At 49.1% G+C, this 21940-nt stretch overlaps 1 protein-coding gene across 1 annotated transcript in view; it reads left to right on the forward strand.

Moving 5' to 3' along the window:
- The window catches only part of LOC138265784 (gamma-glutamyl hydrolase-like), a 189092-nt gene that overhangs the window by 22593 nt on the left and 144559 nt on the right, over nucleotides 1-21940 (forward strand). The gene's annotated exons all lie outside the window — the stretch shown is intronic.

The raw sequence follows: 21940 nt of genomic DNA on the forward strand, positions 1-21940 counted from the left end.
AGACGGAGACACCAACTGCTTTGGCCCCAGCTCTACCGGCCTGTCTCCCCACTTCTAAAGACACTGTTCCAGCGACGCTTTCTCCAGGGACCAGCGACCTCTGAATCCTTAGAGGACTGCCCTGCTCTAGAAGGACCAAGAACTCCTGAGGACAGCGGCTCTGTTCACCCAAGACTGCAACTTTGTAACAAAGGAGCAACTTTAAAACAACTTGCGTTTCCCACCGGAAGCGTGAGACTTGCTACTCTGCATCCGACGCCCCCGGCTCGACTTGTGGTGAACAAACACTTCAGGGAGGACTCCCCGGCGACTGTGAGACCGTGAGTAGCCAGAGTTGCCCCCTCTGAGCCCCCACAGCGACGCCTGCAGAGGGAATCCCGAGGCTCCCCCTGACCGCGACTGCCTGCTCCTCAGATCCTGACGCCTGGTAAAGACTCTGCACCCGCAGCCCCCAGGACCTGAAGGATCCGAACTCCAGTGCAGGGGTGACCCCCAGGAGGCCCTCTCCCTTGTCCAGGTGGTGGCTACCCCGAGGAGCCCCCCCTTGCCTGCCTGCATCGCAGAAGAGGCCCCTTGGTCTCCCATTGAAACCTAATGAAAACCCGACGCTTGTTTACACACTGCACCCGGCCGCCCCCGTGCTGCTGAGGGTGTATTTTCTGTGTGGACTTGTGTCCCCCCCGGTGCCCTACAAACCCCCCCTGGTCTGCCCTCCTAAGGTGCGGGTACTTACCTGCTGGCAGACTGGAACCGGGGCACCCTCTTCTCCATTGAAGCCTATGTGTTTTGGGCACCACTTTGACCTCTGCACCTGACTGGCCCTGAGCTGCTTGTGTGGTAACTTTTGGGTTGCTCTAAACCCCCAATGGTGGGCTACCTTGGACCCAAACTTGAACGAACCCTGTAGGTGGTTTACTTACCTGCAAAAACTAACAAACTCTTACTCCCCCAGGAACTGTTGAAAATTGCACTGTCTAGTTTTAAAATAGCTATATGTGATTTATGTGAAAAGTGTATATGCTATTTTGCTAATTCAAAGTTCCTAAAGTACCTACCTGCAATACCTTTCATTTGGAGTATTACATGCAAATCTTGAACCTGTGGTTCTTAAAATAAACTAAGAAAGATATTTTTCTATACAAAAAACGATTGGCCTGGAATTGTCTTTGAGTGTGTGTTCCTCATTTATTGCTTGTGTATGTACAACAAATGCTTAACACTACTCCTTGGATAAGCCTACTGCTCGACCACACTACCACAAAATAGAGCATTAGTATTATCTCTTTTTGCCACTATCTTACCTCTAAGGGGAACCCTTGGACTCTGTGCATACTATTCCTTACTTTGAAATAGTGCATACAGAGCCAACTTCCTACAGGCAGCAATTGTGGAGTTGGCTCAATATGCACTAACCTTGATTTTGTATATATCGGGTCTGGCGGCACTATCAGATTTGTAGTAGTCTCTAGTACTGGGACGTCTAGATAGATTCTGCGGTGGTGGTTGCAACTGTATCTGCATATCTGGCGCAGTGGGTACACTGACACCATTCTGTATCGAACCCGCATCACTAGTCTGTACTGTATCAGTAACTCCCTTCTCCTGTGTCTGGTTCCCAGGACCTGCACTAGCGCTCGGGACATTGTCGCTTACCGCATAAAGTGACAGGCAATCATGTAATACCTGATTTAGAAATTCTTCGTTATCTGAATCATCTTCTTCTTCCCAAGATCTCTTAGTTTCTTTAGGCTTACTAGAGTCTTTGTCTGTTTTACATGTGGCTTTCTTTCCCTGTTCCTCATCTCCCTGTGTTATTGCTGGGAACAATTTTAATCCATCAACTATTCCCCGTCTCCACATTTTGCTCTCATTATCCCACCTAGCTTCCGCTAAAGTCTTTTCTGCCCTTTTTATTCTTCTTTGGAATTTTTCTTGTCTTTGTTTAATAGCCATTAAATCCCAGATTGCTAAAGCCTCATCCTGAGCTGGCCTCGGAGGTGGCTTCTGTACACTTAACATCCACCTTAAATTTTCTAGAACTCTCATATTGAACGTCCCGTGTTCTGGGAATGCCAAACATCCCTCTTTTTCTGTCAATTTGCGCCATTGTTTCATCAATAAACAAGGCGTGACACCTTTTTCCTCCATGACTATGTAAGCTGGAGTTCCCTGAGGTGGTGTAGGCTCCCCTTCACTCTCCATAATGTATGTGTCTCCTTTCAGAGCACTCTTAAAAGCTTTGACAAAGTTCATTTTTACGTCTTTTCTTTTGTTTGTATATAATCAAGAAGTGACTTTAATTCCCAGGACACTCTTCACCCACCTTTCTTAATCTATTTCCTCTCACGGACGGCAGCCAATCCGTGCGCGACCCCTCTCGACAACTGACCAATCTCAGCGCAGCACCACTGACATCACACTCACACACTGCAGCTGACAAAGTCTTGCGGCTTGTCCGCCCTTCACTAGATTCACACCAAACTAATGCAAAATTACTGCGAGCTCCTCAACAACACAAATTTTCCGGTTTACTACAGGAAGGGTAACACATTCGCTTCAGAACTTTACAGAGATTTCACTTGAAGCCTCGGCCGCTACTCTCTCCTTCTCAGTTCCCGCACCCGCAAGCAGAATTCGACCCGCAAATCCTACTCTTGACTTCTCAAAGGTTTGTTCTAGTGCACTTTAGAACTTGCCAAATCTCCATCGAAGGTTTCACACATACAATTCGACTCAAACTCAACTTGTCAACCACGCCCGATTGTCCTAATTAAACCGCACAAATTACAACATAAACCCAGGTGTCTCCCACACTTGTCAATATACTCTGGAGTCTTAGACCACAACGGGTCCGTACATGAACAACCAACCACGTGGATAATTTTGAGCATAAAGCGGCACACTCATATGAAGTACGCCGACTTCCCTACTCTCATACTGCGGAGTACGCCCACTCTTACTAAAACAACAGTTACCTGGCCTAGATACACACAAACCTTTTCAAATTACCTGCAAAATGCATAAGCTGAGCAAGCGCAAATCCTACACCACGCATGCTATGACGCCGAGAACATCCCCAACTTCACTTAGGCAGGCCTTAGATCCCGGGAAAGTCATGGGGAATTTAGAAACACATCATACCTCTAATTTGCATTATCTCAGAAAAACAATATAAACAATAATTCTCCGTCCTCGGGCTCCAAAGGGCCAAACCGTCGCTCTGCTACCAGAACTGATAACACGTCCCTTTATGATAATTTATTACACATCAGGACTCGTTTTAGGCCAATGAATCTTTGGACCCAGTTGAGAGACACCTTAGGACGAGATAGCTAATCAGTATGTCAATCTATACGTCAATAATGTCATCAATATTTATCACGACAATACACTTCATTTTAGTCAAAGTCATTAATCAATTCAAGATTCTACCATGACCTTGCAGCCATAAATAACCACACCAGTTTAGTAGAAATTTATAAGTTTTATTCCCTATTAATTACAATCTTAAAGCAGATACGTTAATCTCAACACCAAGAAACATAATAGCATAGTCACGATATGGCAACTTTGGTAAGATTTCATTAATGCAAGAATCACAAACATTAGAACATAACACGGCGTGAACATAGATCAAATTTAGCAGAGTGTCAATAACGCGTCAGATCAACAAAGCATAGCCTCAGTTGTTTGTCTATTTGCGTCAGTTTTGGTGAACACCTGTCCTAACCACTGATTAGCATTCGCATGTTGGGCTTCATGCAAAACAATTTAGAACACTAATTTGGAAAAAATCTAACTAAGGTCTCTGTCAAAAGTAAGCAGTTGGTACATAGAAAGGAAAAGCAAACAGACAAATCACAATTGTATTGTCATAATTACCCTCCAAAGTTTAGGTCAGCGCACAGGTTCAGTCTTCGCCTTCAGGACATCAGTCAATTCGCCATCAGTCAGAACTCAGCTCCGGGGCAAAAAGGGCACTTCCCTCATAAGGAGGTAAAGTATAAAAATTGACAAATCTAAGGGCGAGGATGGTTTAAAGTAAACCAACAAGTCACCAAACAGAGAGACAGAGTTTCTGGATAAAATCAATAGCATTCCCTACCTAATTCCAAATGACTCCTTGTGACATGGGTTTTCATCCCTTTTCCATTGTACATTCCCCCAAAATTATATTGGATATTTGCTATACCCCACTATCTTTAACCTATCAGAAAATACATTAGGTCACCTAACTCTTCACCCCATATTATTTTACAAGTCTTTGACTGGTCTCCATAATTGACGTCTTCAGAGGTGGCACGTCCGGTATGATTTCATCTTTCTGTAATTCTTTGCACATCTTTTAGTCAGTACCTCCATTGTCTTCACCGGTTTGAATGTCCTTGTACATTACATTAATCTACACTGCTTCATTTTGTTTTAATATCATCCTACAAGCAATGAAGAATGCATGAGAACGGGTCTAGCATGGTTACATTTGTCTTGTAGTTTGGAGGAGAAAATAATAATAATAAGGTCGTGACCTTTTGTGAGTCAGCACACTGCAAGATAGGAAAATACATTTAATATGAGAGCCAAGCAGCTAAGCTTCGGCTCATGCTAACTTAAGGCCCATAGGGATTTTAGCACAGATTCAATAATGCAATCATTAGTACAAACTTATTTAACCGTAATATAAACATTTTGGTCATCATTATTAGTCCACGTATACATTGGTGGCCACTCCCTGTGGTCACAATTTAGATGAAGGTTTTAAGCAAAATCACTATTATAGTTTCTATGCAGCATTGTCACACATTAATTCATTAACATTTCATGCTAACATAGATTATATAAGCTACGCTCTCTCTTGTGTATGCAGGCAGGACAGCTGGGGTTCCACCTTTCCCAGAGGAAAATACCAGCCATCTGTTAAGGTTTTAACATTCTGCAAAGACCCGAGATGACCCATAAGTAGAAAGTTTTATGAAATTGTCTGTATTTATTTTTAATGTGGCATTTATTCCTTTAGCAGTTAGGGGTCATTAGAACAGTTGTAGAACACATTTTAAGTCTTTTCTTCTTACATTCACTGTTTAAAATATGACTGACAAGGGGGAAAAATACCAGCTTTAGGTGAATTTTGTAACTTTTGCACCATCCAGGATATCAGAATACCGGTTATGCTGTTAATAAACGGCTAGGTGACAACCCTAACAGTAGCTCTGTGCGATATTGCCTCACGTTATGGGTTACTTTTTCAACTTTGGCCCTGAACAGAAATACAAAGTTTAGCACAAGATATGGAATGTAGCCGGAGGTGATATCAACTACCCTGAGATTCGCTTTTTTAGGTCTCGGCTGGATAGTCCATGTGGTGTCTCTTCTAGACTATTAAAATCGTACAGTGGGCTTGGGGCCCGTCCATTGCTTACCATTTGATGGCTTGCATGGTACTCGTCTTTACAGCCTTGTAATTGGTCACTGCAGGCCAAACATCATTTCCGTTCCTGTCTGTGGAGCAGGGACCAAGAACTGATGGATTCAACTTAATCAGTGCCCATCCGCTGCCCCTGACGTGACTGAAGTACTTCTTTTTTCACTCTTAGGGCCCTGGTCACAGAAGGTGTTTGACTGGCAAAAACATGCCTGGCAGAACAAACAAAATTGAAGAATTTAATTTTTATAGTTAACTTGTTTCTTTTATTTTGTCAAGCCTTCTTTTCTCACTTTGCACTCATGTTTTGTTTTTGCACATGCTGTTTTTTTTTGTATCATCCCATCTCAGTTAAGAGCATCGGACGCTGCTGTCCTCTGACACAATATCTTCTGAACCGCTCTGCCTGCACAGGATGATTCCTGGCAGCTTTAGACAGGAGCTTTACAAGACCTTCCATAGCTCCTGAAAGTTAATGTTTGTGGATTTGAGCCCATTCCATGGAAAACAATAAGGGAATTCATTTATGTCCCGTGATACATCTCTCTACTCACGTCCATTTGGTATTGGACAACTTCCCGTTTTTGTATGATTAATTTCCGAGAGGATCGAAAACTAAGGAACTTCCCTCTTACCTACCAGAACTTCTAAGGAAACATTTCTTCATTTATGTCAGTTCTGTTGTTGCTCCACTTACCTGTCCCTGGTGTCTCCTGTTTAAAGTTTCTAGTCCTGATGATGACCCTTCACTAAATTGTCTCAGGGGTCGAAATGTTGACAATTGTTTGCAGTTGACTGGTTCTAAAAAGAGTTGTGAAAAGGACTTAAGCATTGCCTTTTTATGGGGTTGACTGTCCTTATTTGATATAGTACTACCAGGCATTTGTACTTACTGTATTTTTAGACAATCACTTGCACGTATTTTGTTTCACTAAATCACATGCACTGCGCCGTATCACTGATAGGAGTACCTATGTTTAAGTTTTGTTGTTTTCTGGAAAATATAAGTTATGTTTGCCTTTTTAATAAGGTACTTTCGCAATAATATAATTATTTGAAATTCTACCCTATCTATTGAAGATGTAGTCTAAATCATTGCTGTGGAAATCTAGGTACATACTTCCCCCTACAAGACCACTTGTTTACTATTATTTGTTTTTGCTCATGGGAACTGTTTTCAAAAGATGACCATTATCTTGTTCCAAATATTGCAAAGCTATATTGATTCCTTCTTTTGTGCAATTTCTGAAATTATACTTTAACACTTAATTGTTCAGTACACTCCAATCCACCCCACTACAGTACAATCCACACCTCTAATCAATGCCAATCCACCCCACCTCACCCACACCAATCCACCCCACTCGATCCAATCTACCACACTCAATCCAATCTACCCTTAGACCAATCCAGTTCACCCCAGACTAATCTATCCACCTACACTCCAATCCAAACCGCTCACCCCAATCATCTCTAATCCAACTCCTTTCCTCCTAACGCACCCCACTAAAATCTGCCCCACTCTAGTCTGCCTCACTTGAATCCAAAACAGTCTGCCCCAGTCCAATCCAAAACAATCTTCCCCACATCAATCCAAAATAATCTTCCCACTCCAATCTTTCCCACACCAATCCAAAACACTCTGCTTCAGTCCAATCCAAAACAATCTGCAGCACTCTAAACCAAAACAATCTGCTCCAATCCAATCCCCCCGTAATCCCAATCAATCTGCTCCTCTCCAGACCAACACAATCTGCCGACTCCAATCTATTGGAAAGTAGCCTCTTTCTAGCTTGGTTACCCCCTCTTTTGGCCTGTCTGTCAGTGTGTTTGACTGTGTCTACTGGGATCCTCCTAACCAGGACCCCAGTAGTTATGCTCTCTCCCCTAAATTTAGTTGTTGGTAACTTAACTCTGTATTTCATCCCACAATTGGTACACTGGTGCCCCATTATAAGTCCCTTATATATGGTACATAGGTACCCAGGACATTGGGGTTCTAGGGGATCCCTATAGGCTGCAGCATATATTTAGCCACTCATAGGGAGCCAAAGCAAAGGGTTCTGCAGGACAGACATTGCAGCTTGCGTGAAAAGGTGCAAGCACCCTTTCACAGCCACTTTTCACTACACCAGGTTTCATAAGTCACCCCTATGGAAGGCCTTCTAGCCCAGAGGGCAGGGTGCCAAGTACCTATGTGTGAGGGCACTCCCCTGAGTCCCCCTCCTGAGTAGAGTCCACCTGGTCCTTCCTGGTCCCCAGCAGCTCCACTTTCTGCTAACTGTGAGTTTTGCGCGTACCAAGGCTTGTTGGAGGAATCCAAAGAGGCAAATCCGACTACAACCCTCTTTCCAGCATGGGACATCACCTGCATCCTCCAGGAACTCGACTTCGTCTTCTTGGGTGCAGTACTGAATCTCCTTCTTCACTGCTGACTCACTTCGTGCACCTTCAGTCCGGTGGGTAGGGGCTCCTGCCTTCCTGGACTCTGCTGTGCTTCTTGGACTTGGTCCCCTTCTTACACAGGTCCTCTTGTCCAGAAATCCACTGTTGGTGTCATGCAGTCTCTTCTGGGTTTTGCACTATTCTTCTTCTGTTCTCTGTGTGTGTTCTGGGGAATTTACAGTGATTTACTCCTGCTTTCCTGGTCACTGGGGTGGGTTGTTGTACTTATCTTTGGCCTTTCCTAGTACTCCCAGCTCCCCTCTACACACTACACTTACCTAGGTGGGAGACGGACTTTTGCATTCAATTTTTTTAGTATTTGGTTTGTGCTCCCCCTAGGACCATTCTTCCCTATTGTGATTTTCACTACACTAATTGCACTGTTTTCTAACTGCTTTTATGCCTATTACTGCATAGTAGTGAATATCATTTGTTTTTCACTTACCTCCTAAGGGAGTATAGCCTCAATGGTATTTTTGGTATTTGTGTCACCAAAATAAAGTACCTTTATTTCTTGTAACACTGAGGCCCCCATTTCAACCCTGGTGGTCGGTGTTAAAGCGGCGGTCATACCGCCAACAGGCCGGGGCTAACAAAAATGACATCACGACCACGGCCGAAACCGCCAGCACATACAGCCACTTTAACACTCCGACCGCCACGGCGGTAGCAACAAACACCGTGGCAGTAACCTCCAACAGCCAGGCGGAAGATAATGTACCGCCCACCCCATTACAACGCGCCCATCCGCCAGCTTTTCCAGGGCGGTACCAACGCCATCAAAGCACGGCGGAAACACTACTCGGAAGGGAAACCACTCACCTCTCGACACTCAAGGAAGAACCAGGACCCCATGGGCCCGAGCTGCACGACCACGGTGAGTACAGCACCTAGTAGACAGGGGAGGTGGGGGAGGAAAAAGAGAGTGACACACACACACGCAACATCCCCACACTCACCCCCAACACCATACGCACAAACACATGCAACAACATTACATATACACCCCGTAACTCTCTGGAATAACACAAGGACAAAAGGAATTGAGTAAAATTACTGTAATATTAGAAATTTAGAGAAATGTGTTCATAAATAAACAAACAGTATATACAATATATACAAAATGAGGGACAATGTCCACACATAAAATAGTCCGTTGCCCACTGGGCCATAACACACAGGCCAAGCCCACACTTGACTCCTGCCTCAAAACGGAGAGAACACTGCAGGGGCATCAGGTCAAAAGCACACAGGCACCTCAGGGGGACGGGGTGGTGGGGGGCACCTCAGCCAGAAGCTGGTACAACGCCACTGCTCCTGGAAGGGGCTCCATGCCAACACTGATGTCCTGGGAAGTGCAAGGCCACAGTCTCTCAAGTCTCTCCAGTGGGTGATTTGCCCACTGTTTGGTCCTGGGGACTGCAAGGCCACAGTCTCTCAAGTGGGTGGTTTGCCTACTGCCTGCTCCTGGGGAGTGCAAGGCCACAGTCTCTCAAGTAGATGGCTTCTTCCACTGGTTCTGGAAGGGGCATTGTGCCCAGTGTACTTCATCCTGCCAAAGATAGGGTGAGTGGATGACTTTCTCCACTGGTTCTGGAGGGGGCATTGTGCCCAGTGTGCTTCATCCTGCCAAGGATAGGGTGAGTGGATGCCTTTCTCCAGTGGTTCTGGAGGGGGCATTGTCCCCAGTGTGCTTCGTCCTGCCAAAGATAGGGTGAGTGGATGCCTTTCTCCACTGGTTCCGGAGGGGGCTTTGTGCCCAGTGTGTTTCATCCTGTTAAGGATATGGTGAGTGGATGCCTTTCTCCACTGGTTCCGGAGGGAGCATTGTGGCCAGTGTGATTCATCCTGCCAAGGATAGGATGAGTGAATGCCTTTCTCCACTGGTTCTGGAGGGGGCTTTGTGCCCAGTGTGCTTCATCCTGCCAAGGACATGGTGAGTGGATGCCTTTCTCCACTGGTTCTGGAGGGGGCATTGTGCTCAGTGTGCTTCATCCTGCCAAGGATATGGTGAGTGGATGCCTTTCTCCACTGGTTCTGGAGGGGGCATTGTGCCCAGTGTGCTTCATCCTGCCAAGGATAGGGTGAGTGGATGACTTTCTCCACTGGTTCTGGAGAGGCCTTTGTGCCCAGTGAAGCAGCACTTGGGGGGTGCCAGGTCAGATTTGCAGTGGTCAGGATGCATGATAGTCCATGAAGGCAGGGCTGCAGTCCACCCGGCGGCGGCTACGGCTGCACAGTGGTGGTAGTGCCAGTGGTGGTGGTGGGGGTGGTGGTGGTGCTGCCAGTGGTGCTGGGAGGCTCCAGGCCTTCTCCTGCAGCCTCGGACGGCTGCCCACTGGGGCTGCTGCTGCTGCTGGCAGTGGTGCTACTGTCAGCAGTGCATGTGGCCGTGCTTGCGGCGGTGCAGGTGGCGGTGATGGCTGCGGTGCAGGTGCCGGTGCTGCCAGTGGTGGGGGGAGGCTCCAGCCCTTCTCCTGCAGCCTCAGACGGCTGCCTACTAGGGCCACTGCTGCTGACAGTAGTGGTGCTTGCGGCGGTGCAGGTGGCAGTGCTTGTGGCGGTGCTGGCCGCAGTGCAGGTGCTCCCAGTGGTGGTGGGAGGCTCCAGCCCTTCTCCTGCAGCCTTGGATGGCTGCCCACTGGGGCTGCTGCTGCTGCTGGCAGTGGTGCTACTGTCAGCAGTGCATGTGGCCGTGCTTGCGGCGGTGCAGGTGCTGGTGCTGCCAGTGGTGGGGGGAGGCTCCAGCCCTTCTCCTGCAGCCTCGGACGGCTGCCTACTAGGGCCACTTCTGCTGACAGTAGTGGTGCTTGCGGCGGTGCAGGTGGCACTGGTTGCGGCGGTGCAGGTGGCTGTGCTGGCCGCAGTGCAGGTGCCGGTGCTCCCAGTGGTGGTGGGAGGCTCCAGCCCTTCCCCTGCAGCCTTGGATGGCTGCCCACATGGGGCTGCTATTGCTGACAGTAGTGGTGCTTACGGCAGTGCAGGTGGCGGTGCAGGTGGTAGTGCTTGCGGCCGTGCAGGTGGCGGTGCTGGCCGCGGTGCAGGTGGCAGTGCTGGCGGTTGTGCAGGTAGCAACCAGGCCTTCCCCTGCAGGCTCGAACGGCTGACGTGCCTTGGCTGGTGTTTTGTGCCCCTTCCTGCCCTTGGCAGATGGTTGTGTCACCTTGGATCTGGCAGCTGGAGTCTTTGAGGTGGCCTTGCTTGGTGGTTGTGGCTCCTTCCCTTTACTGTAGTCCCCTTCTTCACCTTGCCAGGTGGCGAATGTTCTTTGCCTTGGCAGGGGTTGGTGGCACACTGGCTGGCCTGACCGGTGCCCCCTTTGGGCCTCTGACAGCTGTAGGAACTACAGCAGATGTGGACTTGGTGGGCTTTTGGCCACCCTGGCCTGAGGGGAAGGGCGGGGGGAGGGGTAGGGAACAGGTCAATGTTGGCTAGGAAAAGCTTCTTAGGGACATTGGGGCGGGAAGAGGGGGAAGGTTTGGGAGTGGAGGAAGAGGGAGTGGTTGTAGGAAGTGTCAGTCTGCTATGTTTGGGTGCAGGTGCATGAGCTGGATGCTGTTGTGAGGTGGATGGCTGTAGGGTGGGTGTGTGCTTCCGTTTGTGTCCTTTGGGAGGAAGGGTCACAGACACAGTGGGAGAGGACACAGGGGACGTGTGCATGGATGTGGGGCTTGTGACTGCCAGTGAGGGGTGTGTAGTGATAGACGTGCTGGTGATAGAGGTAGTGGATGAAGATGTAGTGCACACAGGTGTGAGTGGAGACGCTACTGGAAGGGAGGTGGACGAGGAGGAGGGGGACACAGTGGAGGCAGTGGATGTTGGTGTATCTGCATGGGGATTGTGCTTGTGTGAGTGCCTGTGAGATAAAGTGTGGTGCTTGTGTTTGCCTGAGCCAGTTTTGTGTGTTGATTTGGGTGAATGCTGGTCTGAAGGTGTGCTTGGGATAGGCTGGGGTTGAGGGGATTGGGACTGGGTAGAGGAAGTTGGTGGGGGGATGCTAGAGACAGGGGCAATGGCTGCCATCAGTGCGGAGGCCAGAGCCTGAAATGCTCTCTGTTGGGCCACCACACCAGATTGAAAGCCCTCCAGGTATGCATTTGTTTGTTGCAAATGCCTCTCGACACCCTGGATGGCATTCAGAATGGTTGACTGCCCAACAGTGAGGGATCTCAGGAGGTCAAATAGCCTCCTCACTGAGGGCAGCAGGGCTGACTGGGGCAGGGCCTGAGGTGCGTGGGGCGAAGGAGGTGACCACCCTCCCTGGGCGAGCGGGCACAGGAGGGTGGTGCTGGTAGGGGGGTGGCAGCTGTACCTGTTGTTGGGGTGGGCACAGAGATGTCCGCCACTGCCAGGGAGCTTCCATCGGAGGAGGAGTCGCTGTCTGTAGTGTCCCCTCCTGTCTCCATTGTGGTGCTCCCCTCGCCCTCCGTCCCACTGGTGCCCTAACCCTCGGTGGATTCGGCCTCTAGGCCCATGTGGAATGCAGCTACCTCCGTCGCCAGTGTCTCTACTCCTCCGTCAGATGATGCTAATGCACACAAGGACAGGCTGACAAAACAAAAAGGGGGGAGAGACAGAGGATACACTTGGTCAGTGCCAGCAACAACACTACAATTGGCATACACAACACACAGGGAGCTGCCCTATGCACTAGACCATGCACTACCAGTTACAATGCTAGTCACTAGCCCATGGGGGACATGGCATGACGCCATCAGCTGCACACCTGAAATCCACAGGACCCTGCCCATTAGTAGATGCCCACTAACACCATTGGGTTTGGAGTGCTTCAGAGCCTGCCCAACAAGGGACCTACCCTGCCATGTTCGCCCTGGCCTAGGGGCACCCACAGTCCCCATCCCCCCCCCAGGTAAAACCTTAACGTGCGCCAACGTATGAATCAGAATTTGTACTCACCCACTTGTGGCTGCTGTGATACCCTCAAGCGCCCATCCAACTCCGGATAGGCCACCGCCAGGATGCGGAACATCAGTGGGGTCATGGTACGATGGGCACCCCTTCCTCGTTGGGAGGCTAGCCTCAGCTGGGCCTCCGCTGTCTTCCTTGCCCAGCGGCGCAGGTCCTCCCTCCGTTTGCGGCAGTTGGTGCTCTGCCTTTCAAAGACCCCCAGGGTCCGCACCTTCTTGACGATGGCACTCCAAATACCCTTCTTCTGATGGGCACTGACCTGCATGAAAAATACAGCAGAAAAGGGATTAGTAATACCGTGCGGACCATCACACTCATGGCCCACCATATCCCTCCCATCCACTAACGCACATACATTGACCACCATACATGCAGCACTCTGCCCAGGACACCTCAGCACCCCCCTACATGTGGCTTGCACACACAGCACTCCATACATTCATGGCCCACGCATCATGCTCACAGTGTACTTACCTGTTCATCTGAAGGACCATAGAGTAAAGTGTACTGGGGTAGGACCCCATCCACAAGTCTCTCCAACTCCTCCGCAGTGAAGGCAGGGGCCCTTGCCCCAGACACATGAGCCACTGTCGCTTCCAGACACAGGAGCCATTGTCGCTTCCAGACATGTGTCACAGCAGCATTTGCAGTGTAGGTCCTCTCCTGTTGAAGGTCAGGTAGCAAGTGAGTGAATAGATAGAAAATGGCAGTCACGTCCTCGGCGGTGCGTATCATCACCACCGGCGTACATCGCCATTGGCTCCTGGAACCCATAGGGCCCAATGATAACCAGTGCGAAGTTGCGCAGTGGTAATCGACCGCCTACCGCAACGGCGCACAACGCCAGCGGAATTACCTCATTTCCACTTGTCCCTCGTCACAGCTCAGGCAGCCGCCATTTCAGGGGGCACAGGCGATGGCACCTAACTGTGTCACAGCAGACATTGGCACATCAACTGACTTTCGGATTCACAAACTGGTTCTGTAAATGAAGAGATTAATCATTATAGCAATAGATGTGTAAATATGACCCTCTACTCACCGTTTTCCACCCTAGGCTCCAACCGCTGAGGATAAATATGAGATGGAGACATCCTCCAGTGTACAGACCCCGGGTAGACCTTGCGACAATGGAGGACAGACACATTATCCTAACATACAGACTTCATCGGGCCACAATCCAAGAACTGTGTGCCCAATTGGAGCCACACCTGATGTCAGCTATCCGCCAGCCCACAGTTATCCCCCCTCTAGTGCAGGTCCTGTCAGTGCTCCATTTCCTGCCAAGTGGTTCCTTCCAAACAACAGTGGCCATGGCATCAGGGATGTCTCAGCCAATGTTCTCAAACGTGTTGACCAGAGTATTGTCGGCCATGCTGAAACATATGCGCAGCTACATCGTATTCCCCCAGGTGGAGGATTTTGCCACAGTGAAAGCTGACTTTTATGCTCTGGGACATATCCCCAGCATCATTGGTGCCACTGATGGTACACATGTAGCATTTGTCCCCCCTGGAGAAACAGGTGTTCAGGAATAGAAAAAGCTATCACTCTATGAATGTGCAGATTGTGTGTTTGGCTGACCAGTACATCTCTCATGTGAATGCCAAGTATCCTGGCTCTGTGCACGACGCCTTTATCTTGAGGAATAGCAGCGTCCCATATGTGATGGCTCAACTTCAGAGGCACCGGGTGTGGCTAATAGGTGAGCCCAACGTCCCCACCCAGTATAAGTTGGTTTCTAAGTATGGGGTTGTCCCTAAGGGTTAGTGTGTGTCTAACAGTTGTCCCTCGATATTTGCAGGTGACTCTGGTTACCTCAACCTCTCATGGCTACTGACCCCAGTGAGGAATGCCAGGAGAAGGGCAGAGGAACGTTACAATGAGGCACATGAGCGAACAAGGAGAATTATTGAGAGAACCTTCGGCCTCCTGAAGGCCAGGTTCCAGTGCCTCCATCTGACAGGTGGATCCCTGTACTACTCACCCAAGAAGGTGTGCCAGATCATCGTTGCATGTTGCATGTTGCATATTGCACAACCTGGCCTTGAGACGCCAGGCACCTTTTCTGCAGGAGGATGAGCCTGGAGATGGTCTTGTGGCAGCGGTGGAGCCTGTGGACAGTGAAGAAGAGGAGGCAGAGGAAGAAGATGTGGACAACAGAAGTAATATCATACAGCAGTACTTCCAGTGACACACAGGTAAGACACTGTAACTTCTCTTTACTTTTCAGTTTTCTGTTGAACATTGTACATGGCAGCTTGATTTCCCTATGTCTATGGCCACTTACTGTACCCTTTGGCATCTCTATTTTCAGATCTCTGTGCTCTGGCTTCTGGTGCGTTTACTGCTGCCCACTACAGGTCATACCAATATATAAATTACTGTACATTTGAATTGCCATGTTTTCAGAATGTTGTACTAATACATATTTCAATCCGTTGTCAGACTCCAGAATTGTATTTGTTCCAAGGGTGTTTATTTAAGTGCTAATAAGTAGAGGGGGGTGTGCAATGGGCTGGGGTGATGGTGGAGGAATGTCCAGTTAGAGTCCAGTCTCATGGTATCACAGGTGCATTGTCCAATGGGGCATAGGAAGGGGAGCAATGGCAGTTCAAGGTGGACAGGGTGACAGAGTGGGACAGAAGGGTGACAATCCGGAGAGTCTTATTTCCCGGCAGGGGTCTTGGTAATGTTCTCTGGCTTCTGCCTGGATCGTAGGGACCGTTTGTGGGGTGGTTCTCCTTCTGCAGGGGGTGGGATGCTGGTGGCCTGTTGTTCCAGTGGCAGGGCCTCCTGTCCACTAGCGCCGGCGGAGGTGGAGGGCTGTTCTTCGGTGTGGCTAGTGTCAGAGGCCCGTTGTTGAGCCACTGCCTCCCTCATGCTGTTCGCCATGTCAGCCAGCACCCCTGCAATGGTGACCAGGATAGCGTGGATGTGTTTGAAGTCCTCCCTAATCCCCAGGTACTGTCCCTCTTGCAGCCGCTGGGTCTCCTGCAACTTGACCAGTATCTGGCCCATTGTGTCCTAGGAATCATGGTATGCTCCCAGGATCTCTGCAAGTGCCTCGTGGAGAGTGGGTTCCCTGGGCCTGTCCTCCCCCTGTCACACAGCGGTCCTCCCAGCGTCCCTGTTGTCCTGTGCCTCTGTCCCCTGAACCGTGTGCCTACTGCCACTGCCCCCAGGTCCCTGATTTTCTTGGGTTTGTGGGGTTGCCTGGGGTCCCTGTAGTGCTGATTGACTTGTCCTGGGGTCAGTGATATGGGCCCGCTAGGTGGGTGCTGTGCTGGTGTTTCTTGAGAGGGGAGGCTCTGTGGTGGTATGGGACTGTGGCAGGGTAACCGACTGTCCAGAGGTCCCTGATGGGCCAGGTTGGTCATCGTGATCCAGGCATGCAGAGCTGCAGTCATCACTGTGGCCTCTTCTAGGGGGGGACTGGATGTTGGTGGCACCTCCTCTCCGGTGATGTTGAGTCGGGGTCCTGTGGGGATGAAAATGCTGTGGTATTGTATCTGCGTGTGCCATCTTGTGCATGGGTGTGTTTCCCTGTATGGTTGTGATTGCCCTGTCAGCTTTGCCTGGTGTGCGTGGTGATTTTGTGGGCTAGGTGATTCTTTCTAATGGGCATGCTGTGGTGATGGGTGTCCATGCAGGTTTGTGATGGGGGTCCATGCATTGGTGTTGCATGCAGGGTTTGGTATTGGGATGGGTGGGTTGTGATAGTGGGGTATATATGAGGTGGTGGAGTGATGGGGGTGAGGGTAGGGGTAGGAGTTTGTGATGGCATGCAGGTAGGGTGGGGGATATAGTAGTGAGGATTTGACTTACCAGAGTCCAGTCCTCCTGCTACTCCTGCGAGGCCCTCAGGATGCATGATCGCCAAGACTTACTCCTCTGGTGTTGTTAGTTTGGGGGAGGAGGTGGGGGTCCACCACCAGTCCTCTGTACAGCTACTTGGTGTCTTGCAACCACAGAATGCACCTTCCCCCGTATGTCGTTCCACCTTTTCCTGATGTCATCCCTTGTTCTTGGGTGCTGTCCCATGGCGTTGACCCTGTCCACGACTCCCCACCATAGCTCCATCTTCCTTGCAATGGACGTCTGCTGCACCTGTGATCCAAATAGCTGTGGCTCTACCCAGATGATTTCCTCTACCATGACCCTTGGCTCCTTGTCCGAAAATCGGGGGTGTCTTTGGAGTGCCATGGATGTGGTGTGAGTGGTATGTGTGAGGATGTGTGGGGTGATGTGTTGTGGTGTGTGCTGTGAGGTGCGTGGATGGTGTATGGGTGATGGTGTTCTGTGGCTCAGATTGAGTGGGTGCTCCTGGCTTGTCTCTCTCTGTTTGCAATTTGTTTCCTGCATTGAGAGGGTTGTGGGTAATGTGGGTGTGTGTTTTATAGTGGTGTGGGTGTGTGGTGTGTGTATGTGTGTCAGGTGTGTGTAGTTTGAATTGTCCAATGTGGTATAGTTTTGTTAATGGGTGTGTATTTTGAGCACAGCGGTCTGTACCACCAATGGTTTACCACGGTTGAAAGACTGCAGCAGTGATTCGTGGGTCCTGATACTGTGGGCATATTTCTGTTGGCGTAATGGTGTGGGTTTTGGTACCGCCTGTTTATCACTGACCTTTGGTCTGGCGGACTTGTGTGGATGTCTGTATAGTGGCGGATTTCTCTGTGTGGGTCATAATACCCTTAGCGGTATACCGCCGCGGTCACGGTATGTTGACGGCCGTCATCATGGCGGTAGGCGGCCTTTACCACCAAGGTTGTAATGAGGGCCTGAGTGTTTTCTTTCATGTGTGTAAGTACTAAGTGTGACTACAGTGGTATTGCATGAGCTTTGCGTGTCTCCTAGATAAGCCTTGGCTGCTCACCCACAGCTACCTCTAGGGAACCTGGCTTCTAGACACTGACTTCACTACACTAATAAGGGATACCTGGTATAAGGTGTAAGTACCATAGGTACCCGCTACACACCAGGCCAGGCTCCTACACAATCCAAAACATCCTGCCCCACTCCAATCCAAAACAATCTATCCCACTCCAATCCAAAACAAGCTGTCACACTCCAATCTGCCACATACTAATCCAAAACAATCTGTCCCACTCTAATCCAAAACAATGTGCCCCACACCAAACCAAAACAGTCTGTCCCACTCCAATCCAGCACAATCTGCCCCACTCCAGTTGGCTCTGCTCCAGTCTGCCCCACTTCAATCCAAAACAATCTGCCCCACTCCAATCTTCCCTCTCCAATCCAAAATCATTTGCCCCACTCCAATCTGCTGCAGTTTATTCCAAAACTATATGCCCCATTCCAGTGTGCCCCACTCCAAACCAAAGCACTCTGCCCCACACCAATCCAAAACAATCTGCCCCACCAATCCAAAACAATGCACCAACTCCATGCTGCCGCACTCCAAACCAAAACAAACTGCCCAACTCCAAACCACTCCACTCCAATCTGCCACACTGAGCCTGCTTCACACCATTCTGCCCCATGTCAACCAGCCCACTCCAATCTGCCCCACTCCAATCCACCCCACTCTACCCCAATCCACTCCACTGCAATCCAATCTACCACATTATACCGCACTCCAATCCAAAACAATCTGCCCCACTCCAATCCAAAACAGTCTGCCCCACTCAAAGAAATCTACCCAATTCCAATCCAAAAACTCCATCCCACTCTAGTCCCCCCACTCTACTCCAATCCACTCCATCCCCCCACACTCCAACCCACTCCACTCCACTCCAATCCACCCACCCCAACCCAATCTACCCCAATCCAATCCACCCCAATCCAACTCACCCCAATCCAACTCACCCCAATCCAGTCCACCCACTCCAATCCACCTCACCCCATTCTAGCCCACCCCACCCCATTCTCCCAACCACATTCCAATTTTCTCCACTCCAATCCTAGAGTCCATGCCACTCCTGCACAATGCACCCCACTCCCCTCAAACCTACCCCAATCCACTCCATTCTACCGCACTTCACTCCAATCCACTCCACTCCAGTCTACAACAGTCCATTTCACCCCAACCTAGACCAGTCAACCCCACTCCAATCCATCCCCCAGTCCAATCCACCTCACCTCACTCCAATCCAATCCAACTCATCTAACCCCCCATTCAATCCAGTACACCCCACTCCACTCCACCCCAATCCACTCCAATCCACTCCCATCCTCCCCCCTCCAATCCACCCCACCCCAATCCAATCTACCCGGATCTAACCCACCCCAATCTACCCTACTCCACTCAAATCCAATCCACCCCACTCCAGTCCAGTTCACCAAACGCCAGTCCTCACTACATTTCAATGCTCCACACTCCATTCAAGTCCACCCCATCCAATCCACCCTGTCAAGTTCACCCCACTTCAGTCCACCTCACTCCACTCCAATCCAATCTACTGCATTCCACTCTAATCCACTTCAATCCAGTCCACCCCACCCCAGTTCAGTCAACACCATTCCAATCCACCCCCTCCATTCCAATCCACCCCCTGCAGTCCAGTCCACCCCATCCAGTCCACCCTGTCAAGTTCACCCTACTCCAGTCCACCCCACTCCAGTCCACCCCACTCAAATCCACCCCACTCCACTCCAATCCAGTCTACTGCACTCCACTCTAATCCACTTCAATCCAGTCTACCCCACCCAATTTCACTCAACACCATTCCAATCCAATCCACCCCGTCCAGTCCACACCAATCCAATCCACACCACTCGTCCATTCCATCCCGCTCCAGTCCAGACCACCCCACTCCAATCCCATAAATCCAGTCCACCCCATTCCAGTCCAATAAATCCCATCCACCCCACTCCAGTTCAGTGTAATCCACCCCACTCCACTTCACCCTACTCCAAACCACCCCTCTCCAGTCCAATACAGCCCAACCGAATTAAACTCACCGACCCCACCCCAGGACTATCACTCCAACTTAATCCACCCAACCCAGTCTTATCTATTCCACCCCACTCCAATCTACCTCACCCCATTTCAATCCACTCTACTTCATTCCACCCCAGTCCACTCAATCCACCCCACTCTACTTCAGTCCAAACCAGCCCACAACCACAGTGCACTCTGACCCACTGCACCCTATTGCACCTCACTCTACTTCACTCTATACCACTCCATTCTACAACACTGTACTGTATGACACTTTATGCCATTGAGCCACTGAACTGTACTCCCCTCTACAGCACTCTACTCCCTTGCTCCACTCTGCGACACTCTACTCCACCTACTCTACTCTACAACACTGTACTCCAACAAATTCACTCTACGACACTACTTCCCCACTCCACCCTACGACACTCTACACCACTAACTTTTAGCCATGCTGAACAGCAACCCCACTGGTGTACAAAATGGCAAATCACATTTCCAATAACTCTTGTATAGGCACGACTTGTTGGCTTTGCTAATGCTTGTTTCCAGAGTGGTGGCTCTGAAAGGCCATGAGAGCTCAGTGAATAGTTCATCACAAGCACTCTGGCCTTTCATCTGTAAGTGTGACATAGGGCTGACTACACCAGCCCTAGTGCCCCTGGTACTGTGAAATCTGCTGATTCGATGACATGATATTCAGAACTGTCCCAAATGGGATTGATATGGGTATTTTCTTTGGCATCTGTGGTAGTCTGTGAAAAATATGCGGTCCGTGATGTTGATCTGGTGAACAATATGTGGACCGTGATTTTCATCTGGTGGAAGTGGGAGGTCTGGTATAAAGGCACTGTTTTAGCAAGCCCAAGTTCTAAATCCACCCAAATTATATGGTCCTTTCCAAAATATTTAATCATCATGTACATCAGTTTGCCAAAATTGTCAAAATTCAAGCAGTCAAAAGCAGGCTAATCCACCGAATTTGAAGGTGGCAAACCTCAGTCCCTGCATTTCATGACTTCTCTCAGCACCTCTCATGTACTCAAACTGGTTGTAAAGGATCATATGATGCAACATACTACGTAAGCTGTGTATCTCAGAACTTTCCTGTGCTCTAGTCTTAGGTTATGTCATGAAAAGTGGTTTAAAATATGTATAAGTTTGTCTTAATATTTTTTTAATATATGCAAATGTTTATGGTAATGGATTTATACAGGGAGTGCAGAATTATTAGGCAAGTTGGTTTTTGAGGATTAATTTTATTATTGAACAACAACCATGTTCTCAATGAACCCAAAAAACTCATTAATATCAAAGCTGAATATTTTTGGAAGTAGTTTTTAGTTTGTTTTTAGTTTTAGCTATGTTAGGGGGATATCTGTGTGTGCAGGTGACTATTACTGTGCATAATTATTAGGCAACTTAACAAAAAACAAATATATACCCATTTCAATTATTTATTATTACCAGTGAAACCAATATAACATCTCAACATTCACAAATATACATTTCTGACATTCAAAAACAAAACAAAAACAAATCAGTGACCAATATAGCCACCTTTCTTTGCAAGGACACTCAAAAGCCTGCCATCCATGGATTCTGTCAGTGTTTTGATCTGTTCACCATCAACATTGCGTGCAGCAGCAACCACAGCCTCCCAGACACTGTTCAGAGAGGTGTACTGTTTTCCCTCCTTGTAAATCTCACATTTGATGATGGACCACAGGTTCTCAATGGCGTTCAGATCAGGTGAACAAGGAGGCCATGTCATTAGATTTCCTTCTTTTATACCCTTTCTTGCCAGCCACGCTGTGGAGTACTTGGACGCGTGTGATGGAGCATTGTCCTGCATGATAATCATGTTTTTCTTGAAGGATGCAGACTTCTTCCTGTACCACTGCTTGAAGAAGGTGTCTTCCAGGAACTGGCAGTAGGACTGGGAGTTGAGCTTGACTCCATCCTCAACCCGAAAAGGCCCCACAAGCTCATCTTTGATGATACCAGCCCAAACCAGTACTCCACCTCCACCTTGCTGGCGTCTGAGTCGGACTGGAGCTCTCTGCCCTTTACCAATCCAGCCACGGGCCCATCCATCTGGCCCATCAAGACTCACTCTCATTTCATCAGTCCATAAAACCTTAGAAAAATCAGTCTTGAGATATTTCTTGGCCCAGTCTTGACGTTTCAGCTTGTGTGTCTTGTTCAGTGGTGGTCGTCTTTTAGCCTTTCTTACCTTG

The sequence above is a fragment of the Pleurodeles waltl genome, chromosome 11 (assembly GCF_031143425.1).
Source record: "Pleurodeles waltl isolate 20211129_DDA chromosome 11, aPleWal1.hap1.20221129, whole genome shotgun sequence".
NCBI lineage: Eukaryota > Metazoa > Chordata > Amphibia > Caudata > Salamandridae > Pleurodeles > Pleurodeles waltl.